General features: G+C 40.6%; 1 protein-coding gene and 1 pseudogene across 1 annotated transcript in view; one reads left to right on the forward strand and one right to left on the reverse strand.

The window, feature by feature from the left end:
- Window positions 1-14473, forward strand: part of LOC116702210 (sodium-dependent neutral amino acid transporter B(0)AT1-like) — a 16640-nt pseudogene extending 2167 nt beyond the window's left edge.
- LOC116702208 (telomerase reverse transcriptase) overlaps window positions 1-15787 on the reverse strand; it is a 47011-nt gene that overhangs the window by 6509 nt on the left and 24715 nt on the right. The gene's annotated exons all lie outside the window — the stretch shown is intronic.

A 15787-nucleotide genomic window follows, 5' to 3' on the forward strand; every position in this document is an offset into this window, starting at 1 on the left:
AGCTTCTGGATGGCTCTCAATCTTCCCCTGGGTTCGGGGAAACTACTGGGGGAGGTCTTCAACAGCTACCGGGGGCTATTGTACCTCTGCTGATCATTGCATATATTGACGATACTGGAGGCATATAACCATGGAATGAAACAAGTAAACTTGTTCACCTTCTTTAATATTCGGTAGTCAATGATGTTAAATGGTCCCATGGCCTGAAAAATTTCACTTTATGGGGTTTAAATAATAAGATTTCCTCAGCCTGCCCATGGACCCCCAGTGGCTAGATATGTGCGATAGGTGTAAACGAGCCCTGGTATCGTCTGCCTTTGAGAAATGAAAGCTCCTTGTCGTATTTTTGTTCTGGGTCATAAATTATGAATGGCTCCTTAGGAGGTCAAAGGGCAATGTTACCTCAGTCTTTCTTCTTCTTGCCAGCCAGAGAATTTGGGGCTCCGCCAGCGAGAAAGAGGAGACCCATATGGCTCTTTGTGCCAACGAGCAATAGGTGGCCAGTAAGTAAGGCCCACCCCAGCCCTCACTTCCTCCCTCTCTCCTTCTGCAAAAGCGTACCAGACTGCCAAAATTGCACTCCTAAGGGCAAGCTCTTGTGGAAATGGCGGGGTGGATGTAATTTCGCACCAAGGTCCGATTTTAGAAAGATGGACTTCAGATATGGTATTTGGGGCACTAAGGTCTATAGTAAAAGAGACTTCAGATACAGACTCGTAGGGGACCACTAAGGGGACTAGTATAAAATGACTGCAGATCACCAGTACTTAGGTGGACCACTAAGGTCTACGTAAAGAGACTTACAGATACAGTATTAGGGGACCACTAAGGTCTATATAAAAAGACGACATCAGATCAGTATGAGGGGACAACTAAGGACTCTAATAAAAGCATCAAGCTCCATGCAGGGGACCTTTGAAAACATTTAGATCCACAAACGTAGTTAAAACAGTATTCTCTTGTGCCTGTACATCCTGACAGTTCTTGCCAGTGAAAGCATCTATTTCATGATGGACAGCGCCAACATCTTCGGAGGCATTGAAGCTGGATGGTGATCAGTCCTTAATGCTCCTGGTGGTGTTGATTGCCTATGTGGTCGTCCAAGGCCCAGAACAACCATCTAGCTCTCCCATGGAACCCAGCTCTGTAACGCCAAGTCAAGGGTACTGACATGGAGATGTTAAGGATTTTAGTGAACTGAGTCCACAGGTGAACCTTAAGTTAAATAAGCATAGTCTGGGTCAACAAGAGTACATTCCAGGTCATTGCTGGGACATCTCATGCACCGGAGGTCCATATGCCCTGCTCGTGGTTGCCATTCTCAAAAATCCCTTTCTTTGGTGGACAACAACAAACTTCGAGTAGCAAGCTACACGCTTAAAAATGCAAACGTTTTGAGAAAATTTGGATCATGTAACAAGGCAGGCCTTGCTTTTTTTCTTTTGGGGATTGATTTTGTAGAGAATATGTTAGACCATTAAATATCTAATTAGGTTGCGCTTGGGACCAATTGGGGGGTTACTATGGACAAAAGTACACATGGTGATACATAGTTAAAGAGCAAATCAGTTTAACATTTATCCAGCTAATTTATATACATGATGGTCCCTGCATTGTGGTGAACGGGTTCTACTTTTTTTAAAGTTTTCTTTTGTGGTGTGCAAAACAAAAAAACAAGTTCCTTCTCGAGACCTTTTGCAGAGCCAATGTCACTTGGTCCAAAGCTCTGTACAGGACGATGTGAATGGTTTAAAAAAAAATTTAAACAGTATCTGTGGTGTAGTCAAAACCATACCCACAGCCTGTGGCGAGAGGTCGAGCATGCAGGACTAAGCTAAACTAAGCTAAACTTACTTAATCGCTTGCTGGCTGTGACTTCATATTTAGCGCAAGACTGTATGAGGAGTGGGCTCCATTTTAAAGATGGAATAAGAAGAATCAGCAAATGTCAATTATTTATTATTATATGCTCTGTCTTTCTTGCAGGAACTATTCCCCCAAACTGAGGTGAAGCCCTATCCAGACTGGGTGTTGCCTATCATCCTGATCTGTGTCCTACCTGGTCTCCATCCTTGGTGGCCCTCTACAAACTGAATGCTTAGAACAGGAAGTCCTCTGCTCGCACAGACTAAATTACTCGCAACGACGGGCTTGAGGGGAACACGGGAACAGAAGAACCAGAGAGCTTCAGAAAATGTTGCAAGTACAGTGTTATGAACAGAAAAGGACATCCTGATCTTTGCCAGTGCTTCTGTGAAATTGCATCTTAATTCACCAGACAGCTGACTTATAACTATTATAAACATTGGTATTATTTCCTTGCCCATTGCTGCGTAGTGTAAATGATGAAAAAACCATTCATCTAACACAGCCGACTTGCTAACACATTCACCAAAACAATAAATCTGAACACAATGTAGTCTAACACTCATTTTTAAAGGTGCTCTAAGCAATGTCATGCGTTTTTTAGGGCTACAACATTTTTTCTCAGTAAACGCAAAACTCACGATCTGAGATGCTGTCCCCGAACACACTGTAAAAAAACATGGTTATGCAGACAGCCAGGATCTACAAAACGCCAACAAAAAATCTGCGCCAACCTGCCACCACAAAACATAACAAACAGTGTTCCAGCCATAACAGACAGAAGGATTTGGGGGTGGGGGTTGGGGGTGGGGGTTGGTGGGTGGAAGCACTGAAGGAGGGAGAAGGAGCTAGGCCGCGTCAACAAGAAGGGCCGTCCCCAAAATTCTAGAGCACCTTGAAATGTCCGATGAGTCCTTAAAAGATCTCAAGCTATCTATGTTTATCAAATGTTTGATTTTTTGCTGAGCTTTCCAAAAGGTTGTCAGTGTAAGGTAAAAAAAAAAAAATAAATCAAAGCCATATTTGACCTTATTCATGTCTGACAATATTTTTCTGTGAACTCATTTATACAAATGATTCTCATGTCACAAAAGATGTAGCTTGGTCTCTATGGGAAAACTAGCACAAAGTCCAGACAAACAGCGGTGGGATGAGGCGGTGGGTGTAGTCGTAGCTGGATGAATTCAGTTATCCATCCTATGATATGGTGGTTGATGTGTTTATGACTGTAGGTTATCATTAAGTGTTTATATGGGATAGCAAAGGCATGTTTTTCTCTAAGGAGTCTTTCCCAAACTGTAATGGATACACGTCACCCACTGAAGATCAGATCCAAATCACTGATTTTATTTTAAACCTGAGGATTAGAAAAAAAAAATACTTACCTTGAGCTAATGAGGGTTTCATGGTTGTGATAGGAGTGTATTGGGGGGCTGGCCGAAGTCATTACAGTCTACATCTGGATGGCCAAAAAGTCCTCTGGGGTACTTTCGACCCTGGGCCAGCCAGATCCCACAGACACGCTCTAGATGCACTTCCCTGTAAAGAGGATGAGGCAGAGCACAAAGTGGTGCTTTGTTTTACGTATGGCAGTAAACTGTAAAAATCATCCACAGAATATTTCCGTGCACTTGTAAATCTAATAAAAGGTGGTAATAAATGACTTGTGCACATGTGAAGATTGTGCTCTAATTTGTTGTTGTTGGGTACACCTTCACTAAATCCACGTTTAAAGGATTGGCCTCGGCCCAGGTATAATGATGTTGTTTTTCATGTTGTCCTTTTATGGAGTTTTTCCCCAAGGAGACGAGGGGGCTACTTTCCACATGTGCGTAATTTCCTGGCTGTAACAAAACACTCGTGAGGGCTTTGTGATTATGATGACACTGTGCAGTGCAATGGCTATGTACATTTATATAGAATTTAGCCAGCGATGAGAGAGAGAGAGAGGACATCAGGGCTTTCAAACGAGGCAAAGTGGCAGTTAGTCAAAGACCCCCCCCCCCCCCTTGGCTCTAGTGGGCGTTATATTCGCACCAAGGCTGCATTTTGGGAAAGAGTCTTAAGACATATTAGGGACCACTAAGGCCAATATAAAGAGACTTCAGATACAGTATTAGGGGACCACTAAGGTCTATATAAGAGATTCAGATCAGTATAGGGACCTAAGGTTGATAAACGAGACTTCAGAACAGTATTAGGGACATAGGCCATACAAAGAGACTTAGATACAGTTTTGGGGACCACTAAGGTCTCTATCAAAGAGACTTCAGATACAGTATTAGGGGACCACTAATGCCAATTAATAAAGAGAGACTTCAGATACAGTATATAGGGGGCCCTAGGACTAGATAAAGGACTGTAGATACAGTTTAGGGGACCTCGAAGGTCTATATAAAAGAGCGACTTCAAACAGTATTAGGGGACCACTAAGGCCCATACAAGAGACTTCAGATACAGTATTAGGGGACCAAAGGTCTATAAAGGAATTCAGATACAGTATTAGGGGACCATTAAGGTCTATATAAAAGGAGACTTCAGATACCGTATTAGGGAGACCCTAAGGCCCATACAGAGACTTTAAATACAGTATAGGGGACCACTAAGGCCTATATAAAAGCAATCCAAAGACCAACAATTCATTGGCCCTTTAAGAAACACCATTAACAGTACATGCACAGACTGCCATAGCTAACAAATAGCACGCTGCCACATGTGTACGACATATCATAAAAGTCTAATAGTGTACGTACATGGGGTTAGCGGCTGTCGGGTTTGTCTTTATGGACTCTTGAAGGACAGGGGGGGACAAAGGGTTTTTTAAGCAGTTAAACCTGCACTGGGGGACTGCCTGCCTTTGGTGAGAAGCTGTTACTCAGGGTGGAGGACATGGGTGGGGTCTTAAAGCCAGCTTTGCAGTTACAGGCTGATGATGTCCAACAGGGCAGGAGAGCAATGGGGGCTGCATCTAAGACAGGAATGATGACTTCCTGACGTCTTCCGCGCCTTATTCTGTCCCATCCAAATGGTGATGTCACAATTTGATCGGATGGGACTTTGAATTCACAGAAGATTAAATGGCTTCAAATTGATGAGAAAATGTAGGCAGGCAGTACAGTTTAACCATGATATGTTATTATGTCATGCTGTCCCAGCTCGAAGTTCTGTCTTCCTGAAGGTATATTTAAAGGTACACAAACATATTGCGGGCGCCTAAAACACAGATGGCCTAACTAAAGCCTAGTTTTCACTGAAGGAGACAGTCCTAAACAAAACATTCCCTTATCAAACAGCTGCCTAGATTCCTGAATCTGTAGAGACAATACATTTCTTAACATGAAGAGGGTTGGTATAAAGGACCGGCCAACATATTTCCCAATGACCTGTGACTATGAATGATGATGTTGTCTTAGCTGTCCATTATTCTCATCATACCACAACATGGTGTTTCACATAGAATCTTCCAGTTGATCGTTTGGACGGTAGGCAAACGGTATAGTGGTCCACTGTGCTGAATAGGTGAGAAGTAGATGTAATCTTCTACAGCCGTCAAGATTTCATCAGTTAAAGGTTGAGTTTCTTGTGATCACCGTTGCTTCTAGTCAGCACATACTTTGAGGAACCGCCCACTGATACTGTCTGGTTCCTGCTGCTTCTTGGTGTCCCACATGCTTGAAAGCCCTGCTGACGTCATGTTCGAAACGGGGATAGGTGTGAAAGGTGTACCCACCCATCCAATAACCTCTGCTCAGCTGTTCTTTGTTGTTGACTGCTGATTTTTTTTTAATGACACTGTTTCTTATTCTTTATACTTCTGTAATTGTTGTCTACAATTACAAAACCAGAACATGTTGATTAAGTTGATTTTATAGTTGTTGATTTTAACACTCGATTCCCTTGAAGCTCTTAGAACTTGGTTTTGAATGTGCTCTACACAGTTACGAGTCTTTATTGTTATTATCATCTTTAGTATTACGATGCTAACCTAATGGTGGTACGACCAACACGTCTGATCTAAAAAAAAAGGGAGATCCAAAAAAATGCCGTGAGAGAAAAGATGAATGTTGGTGATCATTTTTGGTTCATGTGCGCAGATAGATGAATGGAACTGGTCTGGTGGTATACTGAGAAAGGGTGTGCGGGGGTGGTGATCAGAAGGGAAGTCCTCCACCAGTCTCATAACATCGACGACATAGAGGAATAACTTCAATAAAGAATGGAGCTGCAAACAGAAACCCTGCCCTCTGTTGCTTGCAGATGGTTATTACATCTATAGAAGTTGATGTACACAGAAATACATATAGCCGTCTGCCGTAAACTCTTTCACTAATGCCTGTTGCTACTCATGTGACCGTAGCAGAGACAGCAGAGTAGATGGCCACTAACCAGTTATCACAAACTTACAAACGGCAGAAGTGTATCAGAAATACATTCTGCAGCTAATGAGTCCAGCACGACTTTCTTGCCATGCTCTGTGCTCAAATGAAGAAAGCGTTTGACGAATACATTACGCCGACCAGTAGGTGCAGAGATGGAAATAGATTTTAAACATTTAACTATGAAAGGAGAATTCCATTCAATTTGGAGTACTTTCAGTAGCAAGAAAAATTAAAACAATCTGTGGTGTCTACACCTATATCCTCCTGAGATTTTGCACCCAACAGGCTAAAAAGGTTTTAAAACGTGTTTTAGCCTCTAAACAAATTCAAAAGTCATACAAGTGCCTAGCCATGTGAAGTTATTTCTTCCGAGTGTGGACAGCGGGAGATGTGAAAGAAGAGTGTTTCGAATTAGTGTGGACTTCACCGGAAAAACAGAATAAACAAAGGTATGGATATAACACAACCTTTAGTCTTTGATGTGTGGCAAATTTGCTGTGTCACGTGGAAGGAAATAACTGTACATGGCAGACACTTGTAATGACATTTCAAGGCATGTTTTGAGGCTAAAAAAGGTTGAAACTTGCCTGTTAAGCCTGGTGGGTGCTAACTTAGCAGGAGGATTACAAGGTGTAGGCCAAGCACCGATGGGTTTCATTTTTATCTTACTGGACAAGCTCTTCCAAATTTACATACAACCGAGAATTGACCGAATTCTCCTTTAAGCTCACTTTTTAGAAGAGTTCTTCATTTTTTCTTCAAGGCAGCACAAAATGGAGCCTCGTTTTGGCCTCTGCTGCATGACTCGTGTGAGAGGTCTCACGGAACCACATGAGCTGGAGTAATTCCTTTATCAGAACCTTGAAAGGTTGGTGGAGATGTGTCCCATGTTGATTAATTGAATAAAGATATGGCAGTGCCATGGACAACTGTCACAGGTGTCTTTTTATTGGCTGCATAAACAGTTAAACTGGAATCACCAAGTTATCATTAATCAGAGTCTTGGCACATTCCCATTCGAAACCAAAGTGAGAGGTTTAACATTAAATCATTTTGCTGGTTTCCCCCTCCAGGGGGCCGGATTCTTCAAAAGATTAATAACCACTCAAAGCTGCACGCGATAGGACCAGCACAAAAGATAAGGAGAGTTTAATCCTTGATAACAGAGCTGGACTTGGTTGCTAGCTTTTTTCCAGCTGAGGATGGGCCAAACGAAAGACACCAGAGGGAGGCGGGAACCCAATGGGACAACAAGGTCCAGTACCTGTAACATGTATTGGCTTGCAGGGGAGTTTGAAACGTCTTTGGCGCGTTCTTACCTGTGTCAAATCTATGGAGGAGGTGAGATGCTGTTATAGGATTCCATTATCATATTCAGGGCTTGAAAGGGCTCATATTATGAAATTTAAGGTTCATAACTGTATTTAGAGGTGTACCAGAACAGGTTTAATTTCAGAAAAACACCATATATTGTTGTACTGCACGTTGCTGAGCTCTATTTTACCCTGTGTGTTGAGCTCTTTGTTTTAGCTACAGAGTGAGGCATTCACTACATCTTTGTTAGAAGGCACATGCGCAAGAAAGTACTGCTAGCTTGTCAGTGGCAGAGCATGAGGGAGGGAGTGCATGCTAGCACTAGGCAGCATTACAATGGTTGTACAATTGAGCTGTGTGAAGGGTTTGTGAACAGTATTTTCTCTGGAAGATGGCCCCTTGGGGTGCGACTTTGGGGCTTTTTCACTTTGTAAACATAAACATGACAAAAAAGATAGATAACACAATAAAGGAACGGTTATATAAAAGCCCAAAAGTATAATATGAAACTTTAACTCTTTGATCACTTTTTTTTTTCTTACAGACACCGTGGGTTCGTAAATAACCATCACGAGTACGGTTTAGACCTGCTTTTATGAAAGCGCAAAAAGATAACTGTGTTTTGATTAGCGATATATAAGTAACACATGAATTGAATCACCATACAACACAAGTTACCAGCCAGACTGATTTTCTACTTTCTCACGTTTGTTTTTTTCATACTAACTACTTTAAATTCGTCCTTGGTTTGTGTGCTGTCCTTTCCGTCCGTTGTAATCTATACCCGCATGCTAGGCAGTGCCAACGGTTGCACGACACTTCACAATGTAGGTTCCGGGAAATGTAGGATGGTACTACAAGCAGAGTTGCCAGATAAAAAAGTAGGTTTCAAAGCCAAACACAACAAAAACTGCAAAACAATTGTTTGGGTGGAAAACAAACCAATCTGGAACATTCTGACCCAGTGTGTTGCTTCAAATCCCAGCAAATTGTTACTGTAACTTGAGTCATTTTTAACCACTTTGGCCCTGATCACATACATTTACTATTAGTAGGATGAAGAAGTTTGAAAACTGATACAAATCTGGCATATAACTGTGAGGTAAATGTTTACTCATGGGCAGTTGTTCAAAAATATGTAATCTGGATAAAATATTCGGATTTGGAAATCCCATTTTTTTGCTACTCAGGATCAGGTAATCTGTCTTACTTTTATGCGTTTGTCAAAGCAACATTGGACTGGATCACCCTGATCCAGATACACAGTTTCAAGATTACAAATCGGATAACCCTGCTCTAAATAGGACAACATACGTATCACAAAGTGGGCTACGAGTACAGTATCAGAACAGGTTAGAAGAGCCAAGATGGGGTCACTCTAAGTTTTTATTTTGAGACAAAACACAAAAATAAACTCCCACCCATTCATTTACATTTTTATGACACCTCATTGAGCCACTACAAATAAAAACTAGATAACATTAACAAATACATTGTGGACATTTTTGAAAACGTCTTAAAAAAAAAAGAATTAAAAGAGAATCGTAGTAGTAGAATGTTCAGGGTTCTTCTCATCTAAGGAGGAAAGACCAGAAATTGTATTAGATGTTTCCTTGAGATTAATGAATTAGATGAGTGATGAATGGAGTATATATTATTATTTTGTTTTTTGTTATTTGAACAGCTGTTTGGGGATGTTCATAGGCAAGATAATTTGTATTTTTATTTTATTTTTTCTTTACTAAACTTAACTAGGTTAAACAAGTCAAGTGCAAAATATAAAAAGTAAATACACTAAATGATACAAAATGTATTATGACCAAATTAAAGTTTTACTAAGTTTTCGTGCTGGAATCACCTTGAAATCCACTGGAAATCCTACCCCTGTCGGGGTCAGGATAATCCTGTTTTTGGATCAAAAGTTATCCAAATCCTACTGACAAGTTTGAACAACACAAACTGAAGGCTTGATCCAGATATAAACTAGGATTGGATTCCGTGATCAAATATGATTTCAGATTCTCTTCCCTTTGGACAACCCATTTCAGATTTGATCCCATCCATAACCAAAATCGATTAGTTTACTTTGAACAACTGGCCCATGTGTAGGGCATTTCCCGCATCCCCTACATGATAGGCTGGGTGTTTGAGGGCCTGCCCTGCTCTACCTGGCGCTGGCTATAGGACAGAAGCAACGCATGGGGCGCACGGTGTCTGGAACTCCATCTCACCACTACTGGGTGGAGTCGGTGGGTGGCCTAGAATTATTAGTGACATTTATTAGGTTATTTATTTGTCAGATTATTTATTTCAAGAGCTGAAACTCTGTGGTATTGAAAATGTTCTTTATTTCCTGTGAGTAGGAATTGCCTCCATGTTGGTGTCATTCCTGGTATCCATTTTCTACAACACGCTCCTGGCCTGGGTGCTGTGGTATTTATTTCACTCTTTTCAAGACCCCCTGCCCTGGAGCCAGTGTCCAGTCAATGATAACCTCACAGGTAACAAGAAACCCCAACAGTCATTCTAGCTGCTCTTGATACGTTTATTGTCACACACTGCGATTGCTAATGCCACACTGACAGAGGTTTTTGCCAATAGCACCATATGTAAAATTCTACTGTATTAAACTCAGTTTGAAAAATGGAGGTACTAGGAATAACTTTTGGGCTCCACGTTGCAATCCAGATCAGATTTTATAGGAAAACTATCGTTTTTTTATTGTTTCATGACACAAAGGGATTCTGCACCACAACATAAGAGCATACTTTTAAAGCTCAGTGACGGATGGTGGAATTATGGACATGCAAAGAGCAGAAATCAACATGGCCTCATTTGTTTTTAGTGATCATAATCATATTACATTCTATTAAAATCAATTTCATGGAGATACATTTTTAAAATAGTATTACTATACTAATACGAAATTCACAAATGCAGGAAAACATCTTTTGATAGAAACTTTTATGCAATTCACACTCTGAAAGTACATGAACTGTGTTACAAAAGTTAACGCATGTTTAAACAGAAATAAACACTAATAACTTAAATAATTGAGCTCTTATTGAATTTCATAGATGTCAGGTTCTCGCTTGTGTCTGCATCCAAATAGGCTATAACGTGGAGTGTGAGAAGAGCACCCCAGTGAACTACTTTTGGTACCGTGAGACCCTGAACATCACACCTGACATCGAGACCACAGCGGCTCACTGCACGTGGGTGGCTGGTCCTCTGTCTGGCCAGTGCCTGGTGCGTGGTCTACATTGCTTCATCAAGGCATCGAGTCCGTAGAGAAGTCTGTTATCTGGGGAAAAATATTTTCAAAACAACCACTGTGCCAAACATCACCAGTAAGAGTGTGCTTGTTGCTGTCTTTGGGTCAAATTGATCAGTTTCTTTTTAATACCTAATTTTAATTACACAAAAATATGACAATTCCATACATTGCGCTTCGCAAGTACAAAAGATGGATTCTACTTTCATTGAATTTGGGGTGTTTATAAAAAAATAAAATTGCACTTGAAATAAAAGTTTAGAAACACAGATTCTACGTTGACCCTCTGTAATTATCCTCCTTACTAGGAGTCTAAATAATTCATAATTCGGTCTTAGGTATAATTCCTATAAATGAGTTATTAAGCATATGATTCCAAAAATGAGTGTAAACCTGGTAATATAGTTGGTGTTAGTGGTGTTTTGAAAAGAAGTGATATTCAAAACAAACAAAGAGTCCAAAAACATTAAAAAAAAAGAGACAAAAGTGTCAGAAAGTGTGATTTTCAGGACGAAAAGTACACGGTCAAATGGAAGCAACACAAGAGGTAATAAATAATGCTATATTACGTTGCTGTTTCAGGCTGTGTATGTGACAGCCCATTCTTACCTGGTCGGACTATTTTCCTGATCCGTGCCCTCACTCTGCCCGGAGCGACTGAAGGACTTGTGTACCTCTTCACTCCGATGTGGAGTTAGTACTTGTTGCCGGTTATGTAGACTGTATGCCAGACACAATGAACTGATGTGCTGTTGAACACACGCTGCAGTGGGAGATACTGAAGAACCTCAGGGGTGGCTGGACGCTTCCACCCAGATCTTCTTCTCTCTCTCTGTGGCCTTGGAGGTCTCATAGCTTTCCAGCTACAAACGAAGAGAAGTAACTAAACTTTTTAAAACCATAAAAATTGGGGGATGTGTGTATGACTTTTTTTCCTGTTTGGTGTCAATTAGAAACAACTGTGAGAGTGATGCTGTTCTAGTAGGAGTAATAAATAGTGCCACATCTCTCTACGCCTCCATTCCCATCTTCGCCATCCTGGGATTTAAAGCCACCACTGCTTACAACTCTGTTTGAGGGGTTTACCACACAAACTTTAATTATTATGTCATTATTTTAATTTCAATTGGGATCCAATGCTTTTTTGAATCTCATCTGCCGAAACATCTTGGCTCTTACCAACTACTTTGAGTTTTCAGACCAGAACATAACTGTAGAGAACTATGATCACTGGCCAGTATTAAATGGAACATCTCAGGTGAGGTGGCCAGTCTGGACCTGACCCAGTGTGACCTGCAAACGTTCTTGACAGGTATTATCTGAAAACACATCTAATCTTGTACATTGCATTCTTTCTGCCTGAGTTCCTTTATAACTTCCCTGTCCGCTTAAAGTGGTTGTATCTGCTCTCGCTCCCTTTTATCTCTGGAGTACAGTACTCAAGTACCGTTCAAATGTACCGTAGTTCATGCTTCCTCATTACTTTCTTGCCTTTCTCCTCAGAGGCGTCAGGTACTGGCTGGCTTTATTGTGTCAGTGAAGCAGTGATAGAGATGCCAGGCTCGCAGATATGGGCAATACTGTTCTTCGTCATGCTCTCAGCTTGGGTTCTCTCCTCATTGGCAACATAGAGGGAGTCCTACGCCCATCAACGACCTCAAAAAAAGTGCCTAAGTGGATCCCAAAGAAATCATAACAGGTGCCTGCAAATCCGTCAAAGGGATACATGTTTTCCCCTTTGAACTCCCCTTGATCATTTTCTCACTTCCTTAGCGATCATTGTGGTAGCCTTCTGACGGCTCTCATCCACCCTGGGTTGGGAAAACTACGGTTGAGGTCTTCAACAGCTACGTGGGCTCTGTACCTCTGCTGATCATTGCATATTTGAGATTTGGAGTTTAGTCCGTGGGAATGAAAAGTAACTTCCCGCCGTTCTCTGATTCCGTATCGATTATGAGATAAGACAATTAGATCCTAACGTGGTTTAAACATTTCCTCTGTTCCTGTAACCTCTGACAGTTCAGTGAAGACATCTATTTCATGACTGGGAACAGGCCTAACATCTTTCTGAAGGCATGCTGGATGGTGATCAGGCCTTTAATGCTCCTGGTGGTGTTGATGTCTATGTGGTCGTCAGGCCAGACACACCCATTTATCCACATGGAACCCAGCTATGTAGCAGTCAGGTGTACTGCATGGAGATGTTAAGATTTTTTAGAATTATTATATTAGAATCTAGCATATGTGTGAATCCTAAAATTCCTAAAGGTTAAGAAAGAAATTGTAAGTGAGACAAACCCCAGAAATCATCACTATTACTCTGGTTTAGAATTTAATGCCCACAGATTACCATTTGCTTCAATCGCATCACAATAAATCAGCACCATTTTCAGCTTCCGAAGAACTATTGTTTTTAGAAAGAAATGTCTTGTTAAACTAGCTGTACACTACCTGTAGCACTAAACGGCACGCAAAGCTGGTGACCATAGGGGAGCAGCTAAGAAGCCAGACATCTCCCAAAGAGTTGGTGAAGACCAAAAACAGAGCAAAACTGAAAATAATGCAAATATGCTTTGTGTCTTCTGGAATATTTGCCAAAGTTCCCATAAAAACCTCAATGATGATAATAGTCAGGTGGGTGGTTTACAGTTCTGCACCAAACAGCCAAAATAAATACATTATTCCAGTTTAAATGAAGTTTGACATTTTTGGAAATACACTCATCTGCTTTTTGCAGAGTTAAGTGAGACATCGATGTAATCCATGTCTGTATGATAAATATAAAGCTATAGGATAAGGGTGAAAACAGCTAAATAAGTATCCATCACTCTAAAGCTCACCAATTAGCATGTTTTCTGTCTTTGTTTACAACACAAAAATGAAAGTGAGTTGCTGTTTTTGGTAATTAGATGCTCTGAAGTTTTTCTTGGTTCAACAAAGTGACTTTTAAGTCTCAAAGCTAATGTAAATTGCTTGGGTGGTTAGCTTCATGCTTAGACAACACATTGGCGAGTAAATCTATTTCAAAGAGAGAATAAAAAGAAAAGAAAACTCTTAAAATGTCAGTCTATGTTCACACTAGGGCTGCACGATGAGGAGAATATTTTGACAGATATCGATTTGATACAATTCACAATATTGGAGGGAATAATCATTTATTGTCATTCAATTTTCATTGAAAAAATATTAAAATGAACACAACTAAAATTATAGTGCGATTTTTGTGAGGTTCCTTAGCATCAAAGATGTTTTCTTTAGTCCTTAGGAAAACATTTGTCTCTGCAGTTAAACATACCTGATCCAAAACGGTTAGATTTGCCTTTAACAAATATTGGATTCATTGTGCAGCTTATGTTCAACTTCATTTTAAATGTAATATTGTTACAATATTTCTATACATTACATTTTATAATGCTTTGACTTTTTCTTCAGGAACTATTCCCCAAAAGAAGTGAAGCCTATCCAGACTGGGTGTTTGCCATAATCATCCTGTCTGTGTCCTACCTGTGATCTCCATCCTTGGTGGCCTCTACAAAATGACTGCTGTAGAATCAGGAAGGCCTCTGCTCGCACCGACCTAAATCCTACTGCAACGACGGCTTTGGGTGAAACACGGGAACAGAAGAACCAGAGAGCTTAAGAAAATGTTGCAGTGACTTATAATTGCCATGCGAACTTTGCTTTACATTTATCAGGATTTATCAGGAACTGACAACCCACATTTGTTTCCTGATACATTTATTAACATTAGAACGTCTTTTGTACATTGTTTGAACTCGTACATAATGAAAAATCATTCATCTCACCATCATATTGAAACAGCTATGTCACAAAACATCCATCACAGCTGTCATTTGACTAATAGCTGACAAGATTTATGTGCAATAAAAAAGACGAATAAACATCATATCTTCTTTGTTATGACTGAGGTAATCCCTGTTTATCAAGTGTTAATATCAAGATGACTAAGAACTCATTCTTTATCCTCTCCATTCTTAACGCTCTTTTGGATACATTATACTCTTGGCACACAGAAGATAAGATAAATCCAAATCACTGATTTCAAACTGAGGGTGAGAAAAGAAAAAAAAAGGTTTGTTACCTCTAATTTTGACAGAAATTGGGTTAAATATTCAGTGGCCACATTTTCAAGTAGTACACAAATAGACCAAACAGATATAAACATTTAGGGAAGAATTAATTACTTACAGTACTTACCATGCCTTTGAGCTGTTGAGGGTTACTGCTGTCGTGTCTACATCTGGATGGCCAGGAAGTCGATGGGGTCTGGGGTTAGTGGCCTGTCGAACCCGGCCAGCCTCAGTTCCCCAGACGTCGTCTAGACTGCGTTCCCTGTCAAGAAGATGACAGCTAGACAGGAAGATGCGTTTTTTTGTTTATTGTGTTTTTCCTCTTGGTGCCATTGATGAAAGTAATCCAGGGACGTACCATTTTGTAGCGACTCACTACTCTATTGGTTAACCAGTGAGTGTGGATTATTGGATCTTCAGTGCATTTGATAAATATTTGTAGCCATCACACGGCAGCAAGAATAGGATTGAGAGAGAGGCTGTGCACATTGTATGCCAAGGGGTCATCATTTATTATATCCGACAGCGAAAGGAAGTGTTGTAAATCTTTTTCTCATTTCATTTTCATTCTTGTGACAGAATCACTCCTGGATGATTGAACACCTTGCACCATCAGTTTTGACACTGATCTGCAGATTATGTCATGCTAATAAAAAAGAACATCTTCACCTTTGGCTCTTCTCAAGATAATGCTTTTCACAAGTTAAATGCCTGGCTAGTTCGTGTGGTGTGTTGTGTTTGTTTCTGAGGGTGCCGTTTGTGCAGGTATGGGGCAGATCCTTGTAGAGAGGACGGTGTTGGTGACAGCACTAGCAAGCAGCAGCGCCGAACCCAAGCGTCCATGGTCAATTGCATGATGACAG

Source organism: Etheostoma spectabile, chromosome 14, assembly GCF_008692095.1.
Source record: "Etheostoma spectabile isolate EspeVRDwgs_2016 chromosome 14, UIUC_Espe_1.0, whole genome shotgun sequence".
Lineage (NCBI taxonomy): Eukaryota > Metazoa > Chordata > Actinopteri > Perciformes > Percidae > Etheostoma > Etheostoma spectabile.